The 13,284-nt window shown below is 45.0% G+C and overlaps 2 protein-coding genes across 4 annotated transcripts in view; one reads left to right on the forward strand and one right to left on the reverse strand.

The window, feature by feature from the left end:
• LOC124802406 (serine palmitoyltransferase 2) overlaps window positions 1-13,284 on the reverse strand; it is a 420,470-nt gene that overhangs the window by 149,610 nt on the left and 257,576 nt on the right. Inside the window, exon 1 of one of the 2 annotated variants that reach the window (XM_047263162.1) lies at window positions 9,406-9,460. The exons of the other annotated variant lie outside the window; for it this stretch is intronic. The gene's annotated coding sequence lies outside the window, so the exon portion shown is untranslated. Of the gene's footprint in view, window positions 1-9,405; window positions 9,461-13,284 lie in introns of those variants that run through there. 2 annotated transcript variants of the gene reach the window in all.
• LOC124802404 (reticulon-4-like) overlaps window positions 1-13,284 on the forward strand; it is a 377,134-nt gene that overhangs the window by 61,041 nt on the left and 302,809 nt on the right. The gene's annotated exons all lie outside the window — the stretch shown is intronic.

A 13,284-nucleotide genomic window follows, 5' to 3' on the forward strand; every position in this document is an offset into this window, starting at 1 on the left:
TCGGTGCAGTAAGCACCTAACCGTAGCATACATGGACACACGGTGCCTTCTATGGCTCTGAGCACTATGGGACTTAACTTCTGAGGTCATCAGTCCCCTAGAACTTAGAACTACTTAAACCTAACTAACCTAAGATCACACACATCCATGCCCGAGGCAGGATTCGAACCTGCGACCGTACGGTGCCTTCTATCTTCTCGGAATTAAAAAACTATGCAACGCAAACGGGATTTATAGTAAGAGAAATACAGCAGCCGGTGGCGGACTTTAGGAGATTGCCATAAAGTTTTAACTGTCACGTCGAAAACATAAATCAACGTAATGTTTTTGTTTTGGAGGTACATACCTGTAGTCCTCGTATACAGTGAAATCCTCTCCACAGTATAGCAGCACACCGCGAGTGGAAGCAAAACAAAATAGTGCGGTTTATTGATAAAGTAGAGATGGGATTTATTTTGGCTGCTAGCAACGCGACGGTTTCATAAGTACCTGGACTACAGATAAGTACATACCAACAAAGAGAAAAAGTAATTAAATAACATTTTTTTTCTAGGCGATAATGGAAACTTCGACTACCTCTCGCAGTGTAGAGGCACTCCAGGTGAGAGATTTTTTTCCGCAGTTAGCCTAGCGTATAGCAGCGTCAACTGGATACAGGCTTCGCTGACACATGCAGTGTTATCGCCTGCTACCCGTGCGGGTCTTCTCCTGTGTCCTGTCGCGTCGCACATACGGTATTTCAACGCCCTTTTCTCGCGTCTTTTCCCTTTGGACTACAAGCCTTATTGCCGTTTTTGTGTTGTCAGCTTCAAGCACAGTGTACAGTAATGCTGATAATTACTATACCTGGCGCGTTATTAGTGGAATGAACTGCAGCATCTACCTCCAAATGGTAAAAATGGCAAGGGACCGGGCAGGCTTTGCCTTTAGTGTCTGACGACGGAGTTTGGAGATAACGTGCTCCCACCATCTAGCAGAGTTACGTAACTTGCGCAAGATGGTTAAAAAGGAATAAAATTAATCTATCACACCGTAAGATAACACTTTTTCGTCTTACATGGTATCGACGGTCATCCACTTTGAGCTCCAACTCCGTTATGACAGCTTGCTTCCTCCGTTTCAGCTTCTTGCGTAGGTCGAGCGGCGTTTGGTACCAAGATACTAAGCAGGCCGTATTAATTTGTTTCTAACAGCCGACAGCAGTACGCACACTACGTTCTCCGTTGTTAGCTGGTAACTGAACCATACACTCCTTACTTCTATGGCTGAAGGACCAAAATGCAGTGCATCAGCCACCTCATGTCCGGTAAAAATTGATAGTCTTTGTTTTTTCTCGGCAATGCGTATTACTTAGCTGCCTCTCCGCGAACTAAATTGTGTGTGAAGACTTGAATTTGTAACCCAAAATCTCCTTAAGAAGAGAGGGAGAAAGGTGGAGCGAAGAGTCTGCTTCGCTCAACAAATTCCTCCTCAGGCTCTCCAACCAAGACCACCTTTTTATTACCGATTCTTCGTGAAAGTGCATCAGATTCACTGATAGTGTGGAATACTTGATCAGAAGAGACTGCGACTGACTCCTTCCTCGCCTGTTGGATTCATTTAATCTTAAGTCCGATTTCTTCCTCTTTGTGGCCTTAGCGCGGTTTTCACATGGTTGGGATTTTAATGTGGATTTAGCAATGTTAGTGATGATGTAAGATTGATGCATGCCTGTATTGGTCGTGGCATACCATCCACAAGTTCATCAAGGCACTGTTGGGCCAGATTGTCCTACTCCTCAACGGCGATTCGGCGTAGATCCCTCAGTAGTTGGTGGGTCACGTCCATAAAACAGCCCTTTCCAATCTATTCCAGGCATGTTCGATAGTTTGTCTGGAGAACATGCTGGCCACTCTAGTCGAGCGATGTCGTTATCCTGAAGGAAGTCATTCACAAGATGTGCACGATGGGGGGCGCGAATTGTCGTCCATGACGACGAATGCCGCACCAATATGCTGCCGGTATGGTTGCACTATCGGTCGGAGGATGGCATTCACGTATCGTACAGCCGTTACAGCTCCTTCCATGACCACCGGCGGCGTACGTCGGCCCCGCATAATGCCACCCCAGAACATCTGTGAACCTCCACCTTCCGTCACTCGCTGGACAGTGTGTCGAAGGCGTTCAGCCTTACCGTGTTGCCTCCAAACACTTCTCCGACGATTGTCTGGTTGAAGGCATATGAGACACTCATCAGCGAAGAGAACGTGATACCAATCCTGAGTGGTCCATTCGGAATGTTGTTAGGCCCGTCTGTACCGCACTTCATTGCGTCGTGTTTGCAAATATCGACCTCGCCATGGACGTCGGGAGTCAAGTTTCGCGTCATGCAGCCTAATGCGCACAGTTTGAGTGGTAACACCTCGTCCTGTGGCTGCACCAAAAGCATTATTCAACATGGTGGCGTTGATGTCAGGATTCCTCCGAGCCATAATCCGTAGGTAGCGGTCACCCACTGCAGTAGTAGCCCTTGGGCGGCCTTAGCGAGGCATGTCATCGACCGTTCCTGTCTCTCTGTATCTCCTCCATCTCCGAATAACATCGCTTTGGTTCACTCAGAGACGCCTGGACACTTCCCTTGTTGAGAGCCCTTCCTGGCACAAAGTAACAATGCAGAAGCGATCGAATCTCGGTATTGACCGTCTGGAACTCCTTGCGGAGTGACTGGAACTGATCGGCTGTTAGACTCCCTCCGTCTAATAGGCGCTGCTCATGCATGGTTTTTTACATCTTTGGGCGGGTTTAGTGACATCTCTGAACAGTCAAAGGGACTGTCCTTCATACAATATCCACAGTCAGCATCTGTCTTCAGAACTTTTGGGAACTGGGATGTCCGTCTCCAGTATCCCATGTCAAAGCGTGTGGAAGTTTTCGAAAAGTTTGCGAACCCCGGAACAGAGTAGGGTATAGGTGCCAGGTATTTACGTTAGCGGAAGTGCCTAAAAACTACATCGAAGCTGACCGGCACTCCTGTCCTCGTCGTTAATTCGCTGGGCGAATTCGACCCGGGGCGGAAGTGCCTCCTCGAATTCCGGAAACGGCTGTTCTGCCGGGTAGTCTACGGTCTGATCCCGTTATATCAAGCTTGAACTACAGCAGAGGAATGTTAAAAAGCAACATTTTCTTAAGTTTGTAGTCGGTACTGAATCGCAGAGGAAGGGAGAACACTTTTAGATAGAAGGGAAAACTAGCGGTGAATTTGGTAACACTACACAAAACACAAGAGACGTGTCGCCAGAAAGACACGTACTGAAGTGGTGCTGCTCTGTGTTGTTTCACATCAAGAAATGCATAGTTATGCAAAGCGGTGGAGGAGGCGGCTAGAATCTACAGTGCGTTACCGGATGTGACCGAAAACCAGGCATAAAGTACCGTGAATATAGCAAACGTCTTTCGTAACAAACTGTTTTTCGATCTAGGAAGAAAATCGGACTGTAAGTATATTTTATCATAAGTCACTAATGTTTTATTTGAGTGTAACAGAACGCGTTTGGTGGTATAAGCTTGAAAGTTTCTTAACTGCAAAGAGAGAAAAAATTCCTTCAATAATTGTAGTACGGACAATGTGGCCACAAATATTAAGAGTTTGTGCTCCATAATGTGAAACCTCTGTCGTTCAGCTGTTTTAGTGACAGCTTCCGTTCATCGCGTAGTGGCTAGCAATCCAGATACTGATTGCCGGTGACCAAATTTTATTTATTTTTTCCCCTTGTGGGACGGGGACTCGTATAGTGTAGCGGAGTCCACGGTGTATAATGACGCCAAATGTGAAGCTGTTTGGATTAATAACTTGACACTGACGCATAGGCAATGAAATGGCGACGTATCATTTACAGCAGCATCGTTAACGGGCTGACTTCTTAAGAGGAGTTACAGCAGAGGCGCGTCCGGAAAATACCCCAGCTTTTTTGTTGTGGGGAACAAGCATCTCCAGTTACATTTGTGCTATCTGTTCTCTGCGCATGTCGTGTAACACAAAATGAGCTACGACGCCTGGCTTAGAAACTGGACGAACGAACTAAACACAGAAACCGTGATGGCAGAAGGCTTCTGTCATGTCATTAATAGTTTCTGATTCGCTTACTATCAACTAAGACCAGTGAAGTGATAAATCACGCCGGCTGGGGTGGCAGAGCGGTTCTAGGCGCTACGGTCGCAGGTTCGAATCCTGCCTCGGGCATGGATGTGTGTGATGTCCTTAGTTTAGTTAGGTTTAAGTAGTTTTAACTTCTAGGGGACTGATGACCTCAGAATTCCCATAGTGCTCAGAGCCATTTGATTTTTTTTGATAAAATCACAAACAGTCAATAGCCAGCGTAATGGTTTCCCATATGTACTTGCCTGGTTCTTCATGCAGGTAGTGATACAGGTTCATCTTGATTATGCAAGTGACGTTCCTCGACCCAGTGTGTTCGGTAGAACAATACCCAGTGTGTAACGTGACCAGCGGAGGTTACGAAATTTCAACAAAGATAATACGTAGCGCGTGTCTACGAAAGCAGGAGGCTGTTGAGTAAGCCTTGCGCGGTCTTTATGGAAACGTTGGGAATGGGAACACCGGAGGAAATGTCCGTATGTATATGACGAGCGGCGCTGCTTGTACGGATGATCGGCAGAGTTGTTCGAGTAATCTCCATGGAAAGCAGGGCGGGTGAAATGTGCCCTTTCTGATGTGACAGATTTTGGCATTGATCACTGTACAGCATTTTCTGCTGTGGGTGGGAGGCAGGTTGTGCCAAGCCCGATAGCCGTAAGACGGAAATGGCACCTTGCATTCCTGGTATGAAATATTTGTAGGTCTTAGGCATGCGCACACGTTTTGGCGTTATTTAATTTCGCTTCCACGTTTTCGGAGCAACAGATACGTAACCCCCGTATGAGCGAGGTGGCGTTATCCTTGGAGCCGTTGCAAACAAGTCCTGAAAATGGAAGGTGCTCGTCATTGCTACGCGTAGAAGGCCCCTCCCTCCCTCGTGTGCGCACGCACATGCACATGCGCGCGCATTTCAGGTGCATTGTACCCGTGCTTAGGTACGTCTCTGTATATTCAGTACAGGGTACTATCCTGCTCACATCGCTCAGGAATGTCGTGGCATTACTGTTTCTCGACATTTAACTACGTACTTCGCCTGTGCCAAACTTTATCTGAATTCATCATAGCAATATATGAGTAGTTTTATCACAGACGTTCTGTCTCTCCGACGGAATGCAAAAAAAAGCTGGAGCCCAATTGTAGCTAAGCGTATATCGATATGCAGAAATCTTCTGCGTAGTGAAAGGAACAAATGCAGACTGACGTGGATTCAAATAAGTCATACTTCCAAGGCTAACACTACTAACTGAAAATATTTGGCAGGTGTCCAAATTTGCAATATTAGTCGTCCTATTGTGTCGAAGTTGTACAGCGTAACACAAAATAAGAAACAATTATCTCTAAAAGTATGTTGGGATACAACAGAGTGAGTCGGCGTTGATTGTCAGCCAGACAATGTGTTCAATACCACGAAATAATTGTGTAACAGCTCTGTCACGTCAGTCCTCACCAAGTGATAGTTTCTGCTAGGATCTGGTATCTATTTTCATACTGTAATTTAGACCAATTTTCGTAAAAAGTTAGCCATAAGCGCCTGTTACTCTAGAGTACCAGCGGTAACAGGACTCGTAAAACTTTCCTATTTTTTCTGTTCTTAAATACAAATATTCATTTGTAAATTTTCACCAAATTGTTACTCATAAAAAAATCGTAAGTATATTAAAAAGATAACGGTGGAACCTGTCGAAATGAACTAAATTCTGTGCCATGGCCAGGACGTGAAAGTGGATCTCCTTGTTTAGTAGGCTGGTATGCTAGCCATCACACTATCACAGCACTATAGCTAACAAAGCTGCACGGACTCCTCTCCCCCCCCCCCCCTCCCCTCCCAGTCCAGCATCCTGCCAAACACTAACTTCAGTTCACATCTTGGATATATTCCCCTTGTATATTAAAAAGATACATCAAAATGAAAAGATAACGCTTGCATACCTCCGTCTAGTGGGACAGTGTCAACGTCGTACGAATCTTGAGCTCTAAGGCCACGTTGAAGACTGATGCAAGGAATAAGAGGCGAACAGCGCAATAAGAACACTCAGCAATAAGAAACTAGGTAGCGGGTCGTAAGAAAACAGCAGCAGTGGAGTGAAGCATCATCTTTGGAATTTCAGCATTTCTCAGTACTGTCATTTAAGTGCTAGTGGCTTTTGTCAAAACTAGTAGATTCCGATTAAGGAATGTGTTAGGAAGGAGTCTAATTCCTGTCAGGCCATTATAATAGAGTTCTGTCGTAGTTTACCTAAATCGGTAGAGTCGAACGTTTATTCCACGTGAAGTTCTGGTCGCGTATCCTCTTCAAAAAGTGTGTTCGGTGTGTCACGACCTCAGTGTTCACAGCTCGCTGAGTCTAACTTTCCATTAATTTGCTGTTTCAAAAGGAGTGTCGAAATTTTCCTCCATTGAAATAAGCAGTAATAAATGAAATACTAAAAACGCTCAATTATAACTGGCTTACTGATTTACGGGCAGAAGAGATTGTTGAACTATTTCGAAACTTCCTTTCTCATCACTGGCAGTACGTTTCGTACGCATTGCAGTGATGTAGTAATCAACTTGAACAGAAATGAAATGATGGTGTGGTATTTTTGGCCGGGAGGCCCCGTCCGGGGAAGTTCGGCCGTCGGGTTGTAAGTCTTACTTCAGCTGACGCCACATTGGGCGATTTGCACGTCGATGATGACACCACCATCCTGTCCGCGAGCGGAGAAAATGTCCATCCCGGCCGGGAATCGAACTCGGGCCCGTTGCATCGTAGGCACACACATTACCACTCAGCTAAGCGGGTGGACACTTGAACATAAGTTATCACATGTACAAGGGGAGATGGGCGGGGGGGGGGGGATTCACGTTACCGTCCGGGGTTTGTGGATTAGGATCTATACTCTGGGCAAGCTTAGTGTATCTCTGTTGTAGAGGTGCTGCAAGAGTATGCTGAAGATTAGATTGGTAGATGGCATAACCAAGGAGGCGGCTCTTGAACCAAGTTGTGGAAAAACAAATTTAAAACGCTATTACAATAAAAAGAAGAATCCATTGATGACAGGCCACATATTGAGACTTCAAGGAAGTATAAATTGGTAATTGAGGGCAGTAAAATAAAAATGAAAGCTAGAGTTACTGTGCCGTCGATAACCAGGTCATTAGAGACGGAACATAAACTCTGATTACGGAAGGAAATCGGTCGCGCCACTTCAGCGAATTTCCAGATTGCGTTGGAAGTTTACATGTGAATGTGGCAATCAATACTATAGTACATTCCGTCATATATCGGGCGTGCATCGTGGATAGTGTTTTCTTATTAAGATATATCGGCTGATAACCTTCAGGCATCTGCAAGGTGAGTCGCTGGTAAAACTTAAACCACTGTACATAGCAGTGTAGAGAACACGCATGTGCGTCAGAGATAACAGTTGGTAACAAGAGCGTCGGTCATAGATAAAACATTCTGCATCTAAAAGTAGAAAACACTTCGTCTTCTAAGAATGAAACAAAGCAAGCGCAGAGTTGTGAAATCGACAGTGCCAATGAATGATGTGGTTGATTACTGAAATGGGTCCGCAGCTTGTGGTCGTGCGGTAGCGTTCTCGCTTCCCGTTCCCGGGTTCGATTCCCGGCGGGGTCAAGGATTTTCTCTGCCTCGTGATGACTGGGTGTTGTGTGATGTCCTTAGGTTAGTTAGGTTTAAGTAGTTCTAGGGTACTGATGACCTCAGAAGTTAAGTCCCATTGTGCTCAGAGCCATTTGAACCATTTGGTTACTGAAATGGGTGGCATATGTTAGAATGCCAGGCGGTGAGAACTCAATAATTCCTCTAAGAAGGGCAGAGATGAAATGACGGGTTTTGCGTGATTTGTTGAGCTGGTTCAGCAGGTTGCTGCGAATTGTATTTTCAATGCTTCCTCGATCCCAATACGATGAGGCTGTGGCCAATATCTTCAAACCGGCAAGTCATGGATTGGCGAGTGGAAATAAAATGTTCAGCTACTGCAGAATTGTTGGGTTGTAGAAAGCGAATGTACTGTTAGTGTTTGATGCATCGTTCTTGTACAGTGCATCTTGTTGGTCCTATATGCCTTTTACCACACTCGCTAGGAATTTCATATTTCGTAAAAGCAGGTCACTTTCCTGTCACCTCGTAGAATCGGGTGTACTAAGGTGGTCCGCGTCTTCCCAACACGATATTTCGACGTCGTAAGGCGGTTTCATCGTCAGGTGTTTCCCGAGAAACTCCTGATAAAGACGCAGAATTACGACGTCGAAATATCGTGTTGAGAAGACGTGGACCACCGCAGTACACCCGATTCTACGAGATGACTACGAATCACCGGGGAAGTATAAGAAATCTCATCTTTCTTCTTGCTTTTCCTTTGGTTGGTCTGGCGCTTTCGCATGCAGAACTCTCTTAATTTCATGTTTCGTGTATTTATTTTTACTGAACGTCTCTTTCAGGTGTTAAGAAGAAGGGTTCAAATGGCTCTGAGCGCTATGAGACATAACTTCTGAGGTCATCAGTCCCCTAGACTTAGAACTACTTCAACCTAACCAACCGAAGGACATCCCACACATCCATGCCCGAGGCAGGATTCGAACCTGCGACCTTAGCGATAGCGCGGTTCCAGACCCTAGCGCCTAGAACCGCTCGGCCACCCGGCCGGCGCTTTCAGGTGTATCAGTGGTTAGGGAAGCTGTGTAAATACAATTAGCAGATAATCTGCTCAATCGAGATGGGGGTTTCGAGCTCGACGAATTGTGGAAAACCACTCATTTCACGTGTGCGGCCTCTGAGCAATTATTATTGTGAGCCTTCACTGCCTGGCCTTCAAACACACGCCATATATTTGAATAATCAAGCACATAATTCGTAAACACTGTGAATGTGCTGACTGCGCCTAATTTGTTTTACACAGTCACACAGTTTTATGACAGACGCTCTGGTTTCTGGTAGGGTTGACTCTGATGCGTGCGCGTTTTACTCGACACTTTTGTGTCATGTGGCTTACAATCTGCCAGCGACTCACGTTGAGGATGGCTGTAAGGTTATCAACCGTAATATCGCGAGAATAAATATTTCGGAAGTAAGTCCGAAAGATGGCATACTCGATCTGCCGAGATAATGTGAAGAAAAACAGTACTATGACTGAGAGATGAAAGCTCTAGAGTGGGAACGGGTGTTACTCGGAGGGCGCGGTTGCAGCAGCAGCCTCATAGTGGGGCGTCGCCTGCCCGTGGTGAGAGGCAGAAGAGTGTTGGGGGTTGTCTCTGAGAGTACTCACGTGGTGTGGAGGCGCCTCGCGCGGGCCGACAGTGGGGGCTGACCGACGCTGGCGCGTGCTGCGACGCGACTGCCGGCCGTCCAGCCGGTCACGTCACGCCATGCCGGCCGTGCTACGTCGCGCCACAGCACGCGGTCCAGCGCCGCCCACCAGCTTCCTCTGTCGCCGCGCTGCGCCGCGGCCTCATCGGACAGTCCGAGTCCAACCCGGTCCGCATAGTCGTAGTGAAGGGGGGGGCAAATGTGTCCCAGAGAACAGAGCTCCAGAGTACAAAGAAACACAGCAGAGGGAGAAAATACGGCACTGACCTGATTATAGCACAAGTCGAAAGTGACCACCGTTCATATCATGGCACTTTTGGGCCCTGATCAGCAAGTTGCCGAAGGCGGATCGAAGCTGGACTGCTGGAATTGCTGCAGTCTCAACCGAAATCTTCTTGAAGGCTGAGGGTTTTTGCGATACACCTTAGACTTGAGGGCTCCCCACACAAACTAATCACACGCACACCGACCAGGTGACCTAGGTGGCGGGAACAGACTGCTAACAACTGTCAGGCATGGAGATGGTGTAAATGTTCTGAGAGATTCGGCCGGCTGTATGGGCAATTGCTCCATCATGCTGGAAGTAACTGGGGCGTCTTTCCCTCCTCTGTTAATGGTGCTACAGATGGTTTCAAAATGTCAGGGCCACTTTTTTTTTTTTGCCCCACCTGTAACAGCAGGTACAGTCACAGCTCGGCCACCCCTAAGTCACTTCAGGCAAAAGTCAGTCGGTAGGTTCCCTTTGAAAACACGTGAGACTTCTTTCCTAGTCACTACTCACTACTCACTGCGAGCTTAGAATACCCGATTAGATTAGATTACATTAGATAGATTAGATTAATACTTGTTCCGTAGATCATGAATACGACACTTCGTAATGATGTGGAACGTGTCAGGTTAATAAAAGATGTCTGTACAAGATATTACATAACACAAAATATTGCATGACACTAATGTTCAAGTTATTTTTTTCCCCTTAATTTATATCTAAAAATTCAGCCAATGAGTAGAAGGAGTTGTCATCTAGAAATTCTTTTAATTTATTTTTAAATGTTAATTGGCTATCTGTCAGGCTTTTGATGCTGTTTGGTGGGTGACCAAAGACTTTTGTGGCAGCATAATGTACCCTTTTCTGTGCCAAAGTTAGATTTAACCCTGCATAGTGAAGATCATCCTTTCTCCTGGTGTTATAGCTATGCACACTATTACTTTTGAACTTGGTTGGATTATTAACAAATTTCATAAGTGAATATATATATATATTACTGTGAGGATCCCTAGATGCTTAAATAGATGTCTGCAGGATGACCGTGGGTGGGCTCCAGCAATTATTCTGATTACACGTTTTTGAGCAATGAATACTTTTCTACTCAACGATGAATTACCCCAGAATATGACGGCGTACGAAAGCAGTGAATGAAAGTAGGCATGGTAAGCTAATTTACTGAGATTCTTACCACCAAAATTTGCAATAACCCTAATAGCATACGTAGCTGAACTCCGACGTTTCAGCAGACCATCAATGTGTTGCTTCCAGTTTAACCTCTCATCAATGGACACACCCAAAAATTTTGAAAATTCTACCTTAGCTACAGAATTCAGTTCAAAGTCTATATTTATTACTGGAGTTGTGCCATTTACTGTACAGAACTGTATATACTGTGTTTTATCAAAATTTAAAGAGAGTCCGTTTGCTGAGAACCACTTAATAATTTCGTGAAAACATCATTTACAATTACATCACTTAGCTCTTGGCTTTTGGATGTTATTACTATACTTGTATCATCAGCAAAAAGAACTAACTTTGCACCTTCATCAATGTGGAATGGTAAGTCATTAATGTATATCAAGAACAGTAAAGGACCTAAGACCGAACCCTGTGGGACCCCGTACTTCATAGCCCCCCCCCCCCCCCCAGTTTGAGGAATCAGCTGTTGTTTTAACATTACATGAACCACTTATTTCAACTTTCTGCATTCTTCCAGTTAAGTATGAATTAAACCATTTGTGCACTGTCCCCCTCAAACCATAATGATTTAGCTTATCTAAAAGAATTCCATGCTTTACACAATCAAAGGCCTTTGAGAGATCACAAAAAATACCAATGGGTGATGTCCAGATATTCAGAGCATTTAATATTTGATCAGTGAAAGCGTATATAGCATTTTCTGTTGAAAAGCCTTTCTGAAAACCAAACTGACATTTTGATAGTACTGTATTTTTACAAATATGGGAGGCTACTCTTGAATACATTACTTTCTCAAAAATTTTTGATAGAGCTGTCAGAAGAGATATTGGGCGGTAGTTGTTGACATCCGACGTATCCCCCTTTTTATGCAATGGTTTTACAATGGCATATTTCAGTCTATCGGGGAAAACACCCTGCTTCAAAGAGCTATTACATGCGTGGCTGAGAATCCTACTTATCTGTGGGGAACAAGCTTTAAGTACCTTGCTGGAAATGCCATCAATTCCGTAAGAGCTTTTACTTTTCAGTGAGTTTATTATTTTACTGATTTCAGAGGGAGAGGTTTGTGGAATTACAGTTGTTTCAAACTGCACAGGTATGGGCTCTTCTATTATTAGCCTTGCCTCTTCTAGTGAAGAAACTGGCAACACCGCGACCAGAGTGAAGAAAATCGAGCAACCCTCAGCGATGTTTCCGGAATTCAAAACAAACCGGCATGGTACAGGATAGGAACAAAACTTTCGTAAAATAATACACACATTCATTTAAACACGTGTAAGTTCTTTTTGTGCTCGTTTATAACTCAAACCCTAGTAATATTTTTAACAGCACTGAGTTGAAATAAGAGACACTGAGGTGACAGAAGTCGTGGGATAGAGATATGCACGTATACAGATGGCGGCAGTATTACATGCACATGGTATGGAAGGGCAGTGAATTGGCGGAGCTGTCATTTTTACTCACGTGATTTATTTGGTAAGGCTTCCGGCGTGATTATGAGCGCACGACGGAAGTTAACAAACTTTGGACGGGGAATGGTAGTTGGAGCTAGATGCATGGGACATTCCATTTTTGAAATTGTTAGGGTATTCAGTATTACGAGAATACCAAATTTCATCCATTAATTCTCACCACGGACAATGGTCACTTAACGACAGAGAGCAGCGGCGTTCGCGTAGAGTTGTCAGTGCTAACAGACAAGGAACACTGCGTAAAATAACCACGGAAATCAATGTGGTACGTACGACGAACGTATCCATTTGGGCAGTGCAGCGAAATATGGCATTAATGAATTAGGACAGCAGATGACCGATGCGAGTGCCTTTGCTAACAGCACATCGCCTACAACGCCTCTCCTGGGCACATTACCAGTCGTCTAGTATCCAACCGATATGGTCAACTGTAGCCTCGTCAGATGAGTCCCGATTTGGTAAGAACTGATAGTATGGTTACAGTGTGGTGCAGACCCCACGAAACCATGGGTCTAAGTTGTCAACAAGGCTCTTGCAAGGTGGTGGTGGCTCTAATGGTGTGGGCTGTGTTTACATGGAACTGAGACTGGCATACAAAGTACTCACTGCCACATATCGTAAGGCGATTTGCGGAGTATAGAAGTACGTGTAGAAGGCATTTTCTTATTTCAAGACATTGACAACGGTATCTGTGTGTTCACTTCAATAATTACGCTTTTTTTGTTTACGTGTTACGTGTATTGTTGCAGTAACAAAACCCGCGACAGGGCTGCACACTTCCTCAGTTTTACTCAGGGACTTCACACCTGTGACATTTCTGCTCGTCCCTGCTGTCACTGTGCAGAATTTTTTATAAGTTATGCAATTCCTCACACTGATGTGCGGAGTATAACATGCT

The sequence above is a fragment of the Schistocerca piceifrons genome, chromosome 6 (assembly GCF_021461385.2).
Source record: "Schistocerca piceifrons isolate TAMUIC-IGC-003096 chromosome 6, iqSchPice1.1, whole genome shotgun sequence".
In the NCBI taxonomy this organism is placed as follows: domain Eukaryota; kingdom Metazoa; phylum Arthropoda; class Insecta; order Orthoptera; family Acrididae; genus Schistocerca; species Schistocerca piceifrons.